The 12,652-nt window shown below is 41.9% G+C and overlaps 1 long non-coding RNA gene across 1 annotated transcript; it reads right to left on the reverse strand.

Moving 5' to 3' along the window:
• Window positions 1-7,763: 7,763 nt before the first annotated feature.
• On the reverse strand, window positions 7,764-12,024 carry LOC142150099 (uncharacterized). Its single transcript, XR_012691008.1, has 4 exons — window positions 11,983-12,024; window positions 10,522-10,583; window positions 10,300-10,393; window positions 7,764-10,060 (listed from the first exon to the last, which is right to left on the reverse strand). It is a non-coding gene; the product is annotated as an uncharacterized LOC142150099 (long non-coding RNA).
• Window positions 12,025-12,652: the final 628 nt, after the last annotated feature.

Below are 12,652 nucleotides of genomic sequence, written 5' to 3' on the forward strand. Positions count from 1 at the left end.
CTCTATTGCAAGCATGAGAAATGTGTCTTCAAAGACACAAAGACTTTTTTTTTTTGGAGACATTGTTTCCGGAGACAACTTACGCTGAGAAAGTGCGAGGCATCATTGAGTGGCCTATTCGGTCATGAAGGTCATTCAACGCTTCTTAGGGTTCGCTAACTATTATAGACAGTTTATTCGAAGTTATTCTTCTATTGTGGCTCCCATTATTGCTTTGACCAAAAAAGGCGCTGACACTAAGAATTGGTTCCAGCTGGCTCTGTCTGCTTTTAGCACCCTCAAGAAGGCGTTCTCCACAGCTCCAGTTCTCAAACAACCTGATCCCTCTCAACCGTTCTTAGTTGAAGTAGATGCTTCAGCAGTGGAAGTTGGCACAGTTCTTTCCCAGTACTCCTCTGCTGGGAAACAGCTTCATCCTTGCGCATTCTTTTCACGCAAACTCCTGCCGGCTGAAAACTATTCCAACAGTGACAGAGAACTCCACTTTCTGAATCAAGGATTCTTCTGGAAGGGGCACATTTTCCAGTGACCGTTTTTACCGACCACAAAAACCTGCTGTATCTCCAGTCAGCGAAATGTCTTAACCCCCACTAGGCCCGGTGGTCTCTCTTCTTTTCTCATTTTAATTTCTGTGTCACTTTTCGACCAGGGTTCAAGAAATAAAAAAGCTGATGCCCTATCAAGGGCTTTCCCTTTTGAACCGGAATCTCCGGATGTTGTGAATCGGCCTATTTTGAAACGCAAATTTCTTCAAGCCATATCTTTGTCTCCTAACACAGTACCACCTCCTGGGAGAATTTTTGTGCCTCGGAATCTTCGAAAATGTTTTTGCGTTGGTTTTACTGTTCTCCATTTTCCGTTCATGCCGGATCCGCCAAAATCATTGAACTAATTTCTCTGAGTTATTGGTGGCCCACTCGAAGGTCGGATGTTAAACAGTTTGTGGCGGCTTGTCATCTTTGTGCACAACATAAGACCTCTTGCCAGTCTCCTGCTGGTCCTCTCATGCCGCTTCCTATTCCATCCAAACCATGGTCACATATATCCATGAATTTTGTGACTGATCTCCCTCCCTGCAGGAAGTTTAACGCCATCTGGGTGGTCATAGACCGTTTCTCGAAGATGGCTCATTTTATCCCTCTTGTTGGCCTTATGCCTCATCATCGGTCCCATCCTCAAGCTATTCGCTTTCCAGAGATCTCAGTGCATCAGTTCTCTGCAGTTCACCACTTCTCGGTTGGTATTCTGTGTTACCTGTCCCACGATCAAGACCTGCAGTATTGTTGCAGGAACCTCGTGCCTCATAATCAGTCCTGTTCTCAGCTATTCACTTTCAAAAAACAACGCTTTGGTTCACTGCTGTTCACCTGAACCTCTGCATTTATCTTCCAACAGGCCTGCTCCACTCCACGGTTCCATCTCACCCTGTTCTAATCCCCCTTAGAGGACTACAACCTGTAGCTAGAGAGCAGCTAAGTCCATATTCCCTTACGGGGATCCCTGGTGAATACCTCTCTACGTATAGTCTATCTAGAGCGGGGCTCCGAGGTCTATTCCAAACTCAGGCTCTGTGACAGAGGTAAATTTAAAATATGAGGACAGATTTATAATTGGGGTAGAGCATGTTGTAGATCAACTTTGAATGTCAGAGTAAAAATCAAGCTATCAAGTGTTTGTGTGTTACATGAAAAAAAAAAACTTATTTTCCTAATGTGCTAAATACTATCCTAATGTTCAGCCCTCGCTAATTAAAAAAATCTGGTTTGGGCAAAGTTCCTCATTTGTTCCTTTCCTTAATGATTCACAAACTGCACACAGATGCTAAGGCCATGTTTGGTATTCGAACTCATGATGCCAGTGCTGCAAGACAGAAGTGCTAACCACTAAGGTAACGTGCTGATCTTAGCTCCCATATATTTTAGTAATAAGAAAGTTTGTCCATCCTTCCCTTCTTATGAGTGCAATGAATGAGGTGGTCTTTCCACACATTCCCTAGGAAGATGTGGCCCTTCCCACCCCCCTCCCTACCCCGTGATGAAAGCACTCTAGCCCTTTCCTGTCAGGTGTGTGTGTTTTCGATTAATATGAACAATAACACTTTAAATACATTTGTCCCAGGTAATCTAATTATATAAATGCTAATCCGAATAATTAGGTAACAGCAATTCTGCACAATACACTCCAGATTGTGTTTTAACATTTCTAAACAAACCCTTCGCACCTCCCACTTTTCCCGTTCCGTAATAAGGACTTATCTTTAGGTAAGAAACTGTTTATAATCTGAGTTAAGAACTTCCTAAGATCCGTAGTTGTTCTTATCTCCATGTTGCATATTCTTATCCATTGTGGAAGTCACTTAAGTGGGATTTATCTTTGTTTGGATCTTGACTTCCGTTCCCTCCTTACTTATCTCCCAGTTTTTTCTTAAAATACTCTTCATAACTTCCGCACAAGATGATACCGCTAATGAATCAGGCCCATTGTGCATAAAATGTATTATTAAGAAAGAAATGTTACAAAACATTTCAGTTATTTTATTTATCACAAAGTTATGTTGATTTTACTATAATATAATATAATTTTAAGGCTAGTGATTTTAAACCAGTAAATGGAAGAAAGAATGGAAAAGAGGCTCACAATGAAAGGGATTTTTGGTAATTTTATGTTGCCAATCTATATTTTCGTGATGATATACTTTATTTTGTTTTAACTAACATTATGCTATTTTTTTTGTTCTTTTTAAATGATATCAGCATTATTTATCAGTTCTTTTTGTAATAATTTTCTGTCTCATTTTTCTGACATATTGATGTTAATGCAGTTGTGGCCAAATACTTTGACCAGTGACATTGTCACCTCTGAAGCCAGCAATTACAACAGTATCTCCAGCCCAGGGAGCATTGTGAGAACCCACGCTGTGAACTTGGACTCGAGTATATGAGATATAAGAACATTTGCGTTCCATTGCCTCTTTCTTCCTAATGAACTGTTCTCATTGTGCTGTGTTAGTTTATTGTACTTTTGTTCACATGCGTGTGCTAAAATATGCGATAATCTTTCCTGCATATTTTAGGTTATTGATTGTGTTAGAAGGGTTTATTCTTAAATGTCGCCAAGTGGAAGAGTTAATCAAAGATAAGTCAGGACAAGGGGTCTGGGCTAAACAATGAGAGTAAACAAACCTTATATTATCCACTTTAGTCAACAAGGACATTGTATGGTAGCACTCTGGCCCAGACTCCTAGGCACCCTCTCCCCATGGAACCATCAGTCACCAGTCAGCAGGGAGGAGGACTCCCTGGGCCATTAAGGAGAGCAAAGCAAAAAAAGGAGTAACTTTGCACCTTGGCATGTTGCATTGGAGGGGGAGATGCATCTAAAATGGGACAGATTTATAGTTGGGGTAAGACATTCCTAGATCAACTTTAAATTTCAGTGTAAAAATAAAGCTATCAATTATGTGTGTGCTACATGAAAAAGCAGCCAGTATTGTCATTATGTGCAACATAATAAACTAATTTGCACCCCTTGTATTGTAATATGGTTTGTCCAGGTTCAAATTTACTCCCTTTTTTTGCCTTGCTCTCCTTAATGAATCAGGCCCTCTGGGTTTAGTGGGTCATATTACAACTAATCACCAGCGAGTTACCACCCTAATACACTCCCTATTAGCTTCATAACCATGGGAATAATCTGTGTTATATAAACTGTGTTTTTGGTGTCTGTGACCAGGGCCGCCATCAAGGGGGTACAGGGGGTACTCTTGTACCAGGCCTGGGCTCACCAGGGGGCCCAGCGGCAGGGCCCCCGGTGAGCCTGGGCCCACATTTATTTTTTATTTTTTAAACTTCTTTTTTTTTTTCTTTTTTTTGGGCGGGGCGGGCAGCCGTGGGTGCTGGTGTTCAGGGGGGAGCAGGCTAGAGGGAAAAAAAAAAACCCACAGATACTCACCTGTGATGGCAGCGCTGGCGTCCCTTCTTCTTCCTCTCTGCACTATTTACACTGAATATCAGGCGTGACATCATCAAGTCACGCCTGACACTCAGTGAGGAACTGTGCAGAGAGGAACAAGACAGAAGCAAGAAGACAGAAGAAAACAGAAGAAAAGAGAAGAGAGGAAAAAATCTAATTCAAAGGTAAGTAAATAAAGGGATATTTAAAATGCACAACTGACAAATTCTGTACAGGCCTGTGGATCCCATGACAAACATTAGGGTTTAGACCAGCGGTTCTCAAAGTGTGCACCGTGGCTCCCAGGGGTGCCGCGGGAAAGGCAGGAAAAAACAAAACAAACTCACCAATCCGCGCGGCGCCGGGACCCAGCACACTCCTCTCTCACGCAGCTTGTCACTATAGCGACAAGCTGCGTGAGAGAGACGGAGAATGCTGGGTCCCGGCGCCGCGCGGATTGGTGAGTTTATGTTTTGTTTTGTTTTCTTCTGGCTTTCCCTCGGCAGAGGGGACCGAGTGAGAGGGAGCATGGCAGAGGAGAGGGGACAGCGTGACAGAGGGCAGAGGAGAGGGGACAGCGTGACAGAGGCCAGAGGAGAGGGGACAGCGTGACAGAGGGCAGAGGAGAGGGGACAGCGTGACAGAGGCCAGAGGAGAGGGGACAGCGTGACAGAGAAGAGGGGGCAGAGGAGGGGGGCAATGTGACAGAAGGCAGAGGAGGGGGACAGTGTGGCAGCATGACAGAGGAGAGGGAGCAGCATGACAGAGGCCATAGGAGGGGACAGCGTGACAGAGAAAAGGGGACAGCGTGACAGAGGGAGAGGAGGGCGACTGAGGCCAGAGGGGGGGACAGCGTGACAGAGGGCAGAGTGAGAGGGAGCATGACAGAGGGCAGAGGAGGGGGGCAAAGTGACTGGATGCAGAGGGGGCAGTGTGTCTGGATGTAGAGGGGGCATTTTTGCATACAACTAAATAAGTATTTCTGTCCTGACCTAAATACTTATTACATTTTTTTGACCCAACTACTTCTAAAACAGGACTACTCAGTAATTATTTTGGAGGGGTGCCTTGAAAAAATTATGGAGACTCTAAGGGTGTCACGAACTGCAAAAGTTTGGGAACCACTGGTTTAGACATTTTGGGTTCTAAATTAGATGTAGAAACTTTGGATGAATCTTCACATGTAGTCAGTGAAGTAAAAAAGTCACCTCCAGCATACACTTGCTACAGGCTTCCATCCTCCAACCTTTTTTGGAAGTCACCTAGTATTCTCCCACTTAACTTAACTACCTTATCTTCTGCCTCTCCCCCTTCTTTCCCCTTCCCTGCCTTGTCCCCCTACTCTCCCTCTCTCCCCTGCTTTTCTCTGTCTGTCCACCCCTCCCCTTAGATTGTAAGCTCCTCTGAGCAGGGCCATGTCTCCTCCTGTTTCCACCACTTCTAACTCTACTCTCCAGCTACTTAGCCCTCCTCCTCGAGGGCCCTCCTCCCCCCATCCCCTCTTGCTCCCTCCTCCCCCCTCTGGGGGTCTCCCTGTCTTCCGCGCCCTCATTCTTGGGCCCCATCGTTTGCGGATCCTCCCTCCCCCTTCCCCCGCCCTCTCTAGCTGTGCATTGAGCTTACTGAGTTACTGTGCTTAATGTTTACTGTACTGTGCTGTCTCACCTTGTATTGTAATTCGTTTGTCCCTGTATGGCGCTACGTAAACCTTGTGGCGCCCTAAAAATAAAAATTAATAATAATAATTCAGGAGGACAAGATCTGACATTGGCTTTATATGGGTCTGTATAGGTATGTTATAATATATTATTATTTATTAAATGTGAATACTGTTATTTTAATGTTGGGGTTGGAGAAGACCTAATTATTAATCAAGGGTGATATTGATTTAATGCTGGGGCTGGCTGTAATTTTCTAAATGCACCCATTTTTTTTTCCAACTAGGGCCCCCAACATTCCAGGATCCAGAGAAGCCGCAACTAAAGAAACCTGCAGCCACAGGTGAGGAAAGTGAGAAGAACAGGTAGGAGAGAGCAGGAGAGTCTGTGAAATGTTGTGATTCTAGTAGGGACAATGCCAATATTTGGTGAGTGTATGTGTATATATATATATATATATATATATATATATATAAGGGACCCCCTTAACTTACCTGAACTTAACTGATTAAGTTCAGTGATTTTTATTTCATTTCCATGGGCCCCCGGGCACCTGCCCATCGTGCGCAGTCGGAAAGATGGCCCTGGTTTATTGGGGGGGGGGGGGGGGGGGGAGGGGTCATCAGGGGGCCCTGCCTGCTTCATTTGTACTGGGCCCCACGAATTCTGATGGCGGCCCTGTCTGTGACTGTATCTTGTGTGGTAACTAGGAACTGTGCTTTCGTCACATGCCTTCGCTGTGCTTCTAATGAATTACATTGCCTGTTTTGACACCTGTTGAATAAATCACTGTTTGGATGCAACAATTCACCTAGGTGGTTTTTGAACTAACCCACTGGGACACTAGTAACTAAGAACGCACGGTACTCACAAGCATGTCTACAGGTCACGTGTAAGCCTCTTTGTGATGCCAGATGCAGAGGTGATATACCTGCTTTTGGCTACCACCTCATATCATTATCAGGGCTGCCAAGAGGAATTCAGGGCCCCGGTACAGAAACTTTATGGGGCCCCTTAAAGCAGGGAAGTAAAAATTTTGCCGAAAATTTGGGGCGTGGCTATGGTGGGAGTGGTCACACAATTGGGGCGTGGCTATGCATAATTGAGGCCGGCCCCATGTCTATCAGGTTAAAAGCACTAGTCCACCCTCCTACCGAAAAAACCTGCATTGCTGCGTACACCATTGGTGCAGAGCCCGATTGCCGGAGCATGACATATGTCCAAGCAGTCCTGAGTTACTCAGGACAGTGACCTAAAAATATATGTTTCAGTGTAAGATATGCAGATGTTATAATGAAAAAGACAAATATAAACAAAACAACTTTATTTGTTCTTTACACCAGACATGTATAAAATAAATACAATATATTTTTGTTACAGAAAGATAGAGAAACTTAGCTTTGGCATGTTAAAACTTTAAACATAAATATCAAAATAATTTAGGTGCAAAAAAATAAATAGTAAAATCAGTGCAACTGTAAATACCTCGGCCATAGAGACATCTCCAACCATGTGTAAGTGTCATATCCCCAGTTACACATTGACGTGATGAACTATGAAAGTAAACCAACATACAATATACATTTTCAAAACTGCCATTACATCTGACAGGTAAATTAAAATAAAATATATTAGGAGGTAGGTTCGGAACATATAAGTCACAATACAAAATTATGATCAGTGTTTCATTGAAACAAAAAACCTAAAAGACCCTTTTAATTCTTAATATCTAGGTGGCCAGACTTTTTCCAGCACTGAATTATAATATCTGGATCCATTACAGTAGAGCTTTACGAGCTTTACGACTTGAAAATAAATCGATAATACTTGAGAAATCGCAATTTCTGGCCAAGCTAGCCTCTATTGATAGCAGACCTAAATCATTTAAACGATTCTGAGTCATTGTTGATCTTAAAACATCTTTTATTCTTGAGAGACAACTGAAAGAGCGTTCAGCTTGAGCCACTGTTACGGGTATGGTGCAGAACAACCTTAAGGCAACAACAATATTCGGAAACAGGCGTTCAAGCTTCTGGTGCTTCAATTTGTTTAGGAGTTTGATAGGTGAAAGAGATTCTTCTCCTAAATTTGATTTGTATATTGATTTAAGGTGTATTAGCTCATCACAAATAGTTTGGGTAACATCATCTTCGTATCTTTTTGGAAGCTGGTTTGCCTTTTCTCTAACTTCTTCATCCTCTACCTCAGGAAAGAGCCATAAAATACTGAATAAAGAATTTATGGCTTTTGCTGCATCAAATCTTGTTGTCATATTGCCTATGACGCTGTCCAAAAGAATGTGAAATACTTTGCACTTGAACATCTCTTCTGGGGTTGAATTAGAGAAAGATTCTTCAGTTGATGATTCATCAAAAAATCTTCTCCTTTTTCTTTGACGTCTTTGCTGAAAAGATCTAAACTCAGTTGGTATATTTAAATTTTCAGCAACCAGTCTGGATTCATTTAAGAGAGCTTGCCAATTATTTCTAATTGCTTTTAATTCATCTACCAGACTGGAAAGATTTTCAACTTCTTTATCAATTGTGGTATTTCGTGCTTGCAAAACTGTGCTTCTGTAATTTATAGCTGTAAGGACTTTTAGCCAAATAGATGCCATCAAAACACAATCAAAAGAATCCAAATATATGCTTACAGAATCAAGATCTGTTCGAATTTCTGATGTTAGGTTAAGTTCCAACACTGACTCAATTGCCTTTTGGATCCCAGGAAGTCTTTCAGCAAAGGGTTTGACACTCTCTACCCTTGCAGACCAACGTGTATTTGACATGGAGTGGAGTGAAGCACCGATGTTTGCTTTCAAAATTTCCCACCTCTGAGGACTGCCACTGAATATATTATACAGCTTTTGTACAATGCCAAAAAATGTCACAACCTCAGGACAACATTCTGCTGCATGGACACCACACAGATTTAAACTGTGACAGGCACAAGGAGAAAAAATAGCCAGAGAATTTACTTGTAAAATTCGAGCTTGGACACCTTTGTATGCTCCACTCATGTTAGAACCATTGTCATAGCCTTGTCCACGACAATCATTTATTGGAATATTACGTTTTTGAAGCGTTTCCAGAATTAAATCTGCAATAGCTTCCCCTGTTTTTTTATTGCAGTTGACAAATTCCAAAAATCGTTCTAAAACTTGATATTCATTGTTTACGACAAGAACATAACGCAAAATGAAGGTAGTTTGTTCCATGTGTGCTGAGTCTGGTGTTGCATCTACAATAATAGAAAAATACTTTGCATTTTCTCTCTCCTTTAAAATGCAGTTAAACACATATTCGGCACAACATGATATGAATTCATTTTGAATTTCTGCTGACAAGTAATGTACTTGTAATCTTTTTTTCTCCATTTGTGCCTGTTTTACTTTTTTCAAATGCTCTGCAAGCAAAGGGTCGTAGTGGCTTACAACTTCTAACATTCCTAGAAAATTGCCATTTCTTGGATGTCCAATTAGGTTGCTTGATCCTCTAAAAGCCAGTCCACGTTCTGCAAGAAACAGAACTACATCCAGAAATCTTCGCAATAAGGCTTTCCAAACCTCGGTTTCATTCTGGATTTTGTGCCATAATAAACTATCAACTGTCATGTTTTTTTCAAGATTGGTTTGCAAATCTCGCCAGTCTACATAACATGTACGATGGTTATTACTATTTTCATGGTCAGGTATTTTATTGTACAGTTTTTTATAACCTTTCGAAGGTCCCCAACCGATTTCTGTTGTCAAAACTGAACGATGTGTTACTGGGAGCTTGCTGAATAAAAAACAGGGAAAGCAGAACAAAGCTTGCTTACTCTTACTCCAAACTAACCAGTCGCGAGGATATTTTTCTTTGTTTGGTAAGTGAAAATTTAATATATAAAAAGGAAATTGGCTGCCATGTTTATCAGGTGGGAAAAAGGTTGGGTGTGGTTCTGGTCCCTGTCGTACGGCATCTTCTATTTGGGCCACTGAGAAACCTGGTTGCAGAAGGCCTATATCACATTTCAATAGCTGCCTGTTGCTATCTAATTCGATATCAGATGCCCCCTCTGAGTAAGCTGTGGAACAAACCTCAGTAACATCACCTTTACGTGCAGAAGTTAAGTGTGCAGAACTTGTATGTGGTTCTGAAATCAGTGTAGTGTCTGTGCCAGAAGCACATGTTAGCATACTACTTGAACCACTAACATCATCATCATCATCATCATCATCATCAAGAACAATAACAGTTAGATTTTCATTAACTTCATCAATTCCACTTGTTATTGTTGAAGATCCAGCCACCTCCTTCTGACCTTCATGCTCAGACAAATGAGAGGAAACAGTAAATCCTACACTTTCAAGAGTTCTCCGACCTTCACTGGTCCTTTTGTCTTTTGCTTTTTTTTCTTTACGTTTCTGGGCGCCAGATTTATGATGATACAAATCCATGGCGAAGCTTCCCCTAAAATGAATATATATAAATATATATATTAGGGGTATGTAGGAGGAATTGCTGCTTAGTTTCTGTCTGCCTCATCAAGACTTGGACGTACCTTGGTAGCTACATGGAAGCTAAATGGCGTCTTAACTAATTGCAGTATACACATGATAATGGAAGAAGCAGTCACGGGTTTGGATTAGATCTCTAAGTATACCTCTAAGCAATGCAAATACCTTATAGTTTATAAGAAAACAGCTTACCTTGTTTGTGGTTGAGATCAAGTTGCTCCAGGCTTCACCGTTTCCCCCTGAGGTCACCGAGCTGTGCTCTTCCTTGTAGTGGTGGATGTCAATTCTACCCGGACAAAAGAATTTGCATTTTTGGCATATTTAAGCACATACATATACAAAGACACAGTTGCGCCTTATTCATCTGCGTGCTGTATCTTGTGTGTATAAAGGTCTGTGCATGCTCTATCCTACCTGTTATTACAGCTTCCGCAGTCTGCTGCTGGTTTCTTGTCCGGTCACTGCAATGTTGCGGTCTGTTTGGAAAATGTATTGGTACATGAAATATGGAAAAGCAGAGCAATAACTGAACACAGTACATAACACAGATCACGGAGTATATGGGGGCAATTATGTGTGACATAAAATGAACCGGGAACATTACTGTGGCATAATAGGAAATGTGGCACTTGCGTGTCATAAAATGAGCTGGGGGCATTACTGTGGCATAATATGAACTGGGGGCACTTCTGTGTATCAGAATATGAATTGGGGGCATTTTGAAAACATAATGTGGATGTCCTCCTACAGTCTGCATATAACCATTTTATCATCATCATTTATTTATATAGCGCCAGACCCCCCCACATTGCAAAATGTTGTATTAGATCCCCAAACATCCTATCTCCAGCCGACAAACACAGAATTACAATACAGGCCAATCTTTAGTATGTGATAAATCAGTGTACTGCCTTTCTTGTGCGAAATCTCTTACGATACTGGATGAGACTGGGATCTCTAGTGACTCTTTGCAAATATTATTCTACATCTTATATATTTTGCAAAAATAATAATAATCATCACACTAATTACTACCACAACTAATAATATCATGTTATTTTGTTAACAATATGTTATCTAACAGTACAGACACACCAACTGCCCATTATTTCATGTGGCATTAAGCAAAAGTCCAATGCTGCCAAAAAGAGGCACCCTGTCCTAATATATACAATTTATAGCAATATTGTGGCGATAAAGAGGATTTCAGGTTTCTCTTAACGTCCCTTGAACAAATATCAGCTGATGATGAAAGTGTTTTAGTTTACTAGAAGTAGGTAACCTGTGGCGATCCAGCAGTTGTGGAACTACAAGTCCCAGGATGCCAGGACTTGTAGATCTATTACAACTAGAGGGGCAGAGGTTTGTAAGCTTCTGTTATTTAGACCCTCTCCACTCTATCTGTTTAATGAATTTTCCTTTCTGAAAATTGACACTGACAATAAGGGGACTATATAATACTGTTTATTCAATATGAACTTCTTCTGCTCGTGTTGGGGTTGGAATCTCATTAGCCGGGTGGGCACTTAAAGGACAGTAAATCAATGTCAGAGAAACAGAGCAACCCGTGTAAAGAAATAAACACAAAGGGTAACAGTAAAAATAGAGAGGTCGGTCGGGCCATTGTTTAAACATCTAAGGATGTTAGCCTGAGGGTGATATCGATGCCAGCCTTCTCACTCTCTATAAGTGTCACTCTTTCTCTTTATACAACTCTCGTTGTGTGTGTGCAGGTAAAGCCCTCAAGCACTTATCTCTTTGTGTTGCTTTGTCCCGGCAGTGAAAGGGTGCTGTCTGTGGAATGTGGATTGGACATAGTATGAAGGATGACCCCACAGCTCTGGACAATAAGTTTGTTAACCATATTGTACTTACAAACAACGTTCCCTGCTGCCTGCAGCCTGCACTGAAGACAGCCCTATGACTACCGGCGTGGTCACAGGCTGTAAACAAGTAGTTCCACAAAGTCACGCGAGAGCACAGCTAGGCACTCTCGCGTGACATCACCGCATTGGCTGATTGGATTGGGCGCCGCGGAAGGCACAACTACTGCGGCGCAACCCCGGACCTGAAAACCCCCTACCCTCACTCACCTCACTCACACCCGCCCGCCCGAAGAGAAAAGTATAGAAAAAAAAATAAAAAATAATTATAAATAAAAAAAAAAAGTGCAGCCCCGGGCCCCCTGGAATACCCGGGCCCGGGTAAATAGTACCCGCTCCCCCCCCCTCTCGGCGGCCCTGATCATTATGGATACTCTTTGCACATTGTGCCGACTGACTTAGGGTCTATGGTCAGCTTGTGCACATCAATGCCTTTTATAAAGGAGAGCGAGGTTGCTGGCCAGGAGACAGATGACAATGACCTTGATCCTGTGCCCTCTCAGGAAATTCTGAGCTTCTGAAATTTTGTTGTAAGTGCTATCAAAAGAGACATATTATGAAATACAAATAATGCATATTGTCCCATTTTATCTTTGGCGCTAAACATAATAATTGCCTAACTGATTTTATGATCTATATATGCTGCATGAAAATGTGACTGC

Source organism: Mixophyes fleayi, chromosome 4, assembly GCF_038048845.1.
Source record: "Mixophyes fleayi isolate aMixFle1 chromosome 4, aMixFle1.hap1, whole genome shotgun sequence".
Taxonomy (NCBI): domain Eukaryota; kingdom Metazoa; phylum Chordata; class Amphibia; order Anura; family Limnodynastidae; genus Mixophyes; species Mixophyes fleayi.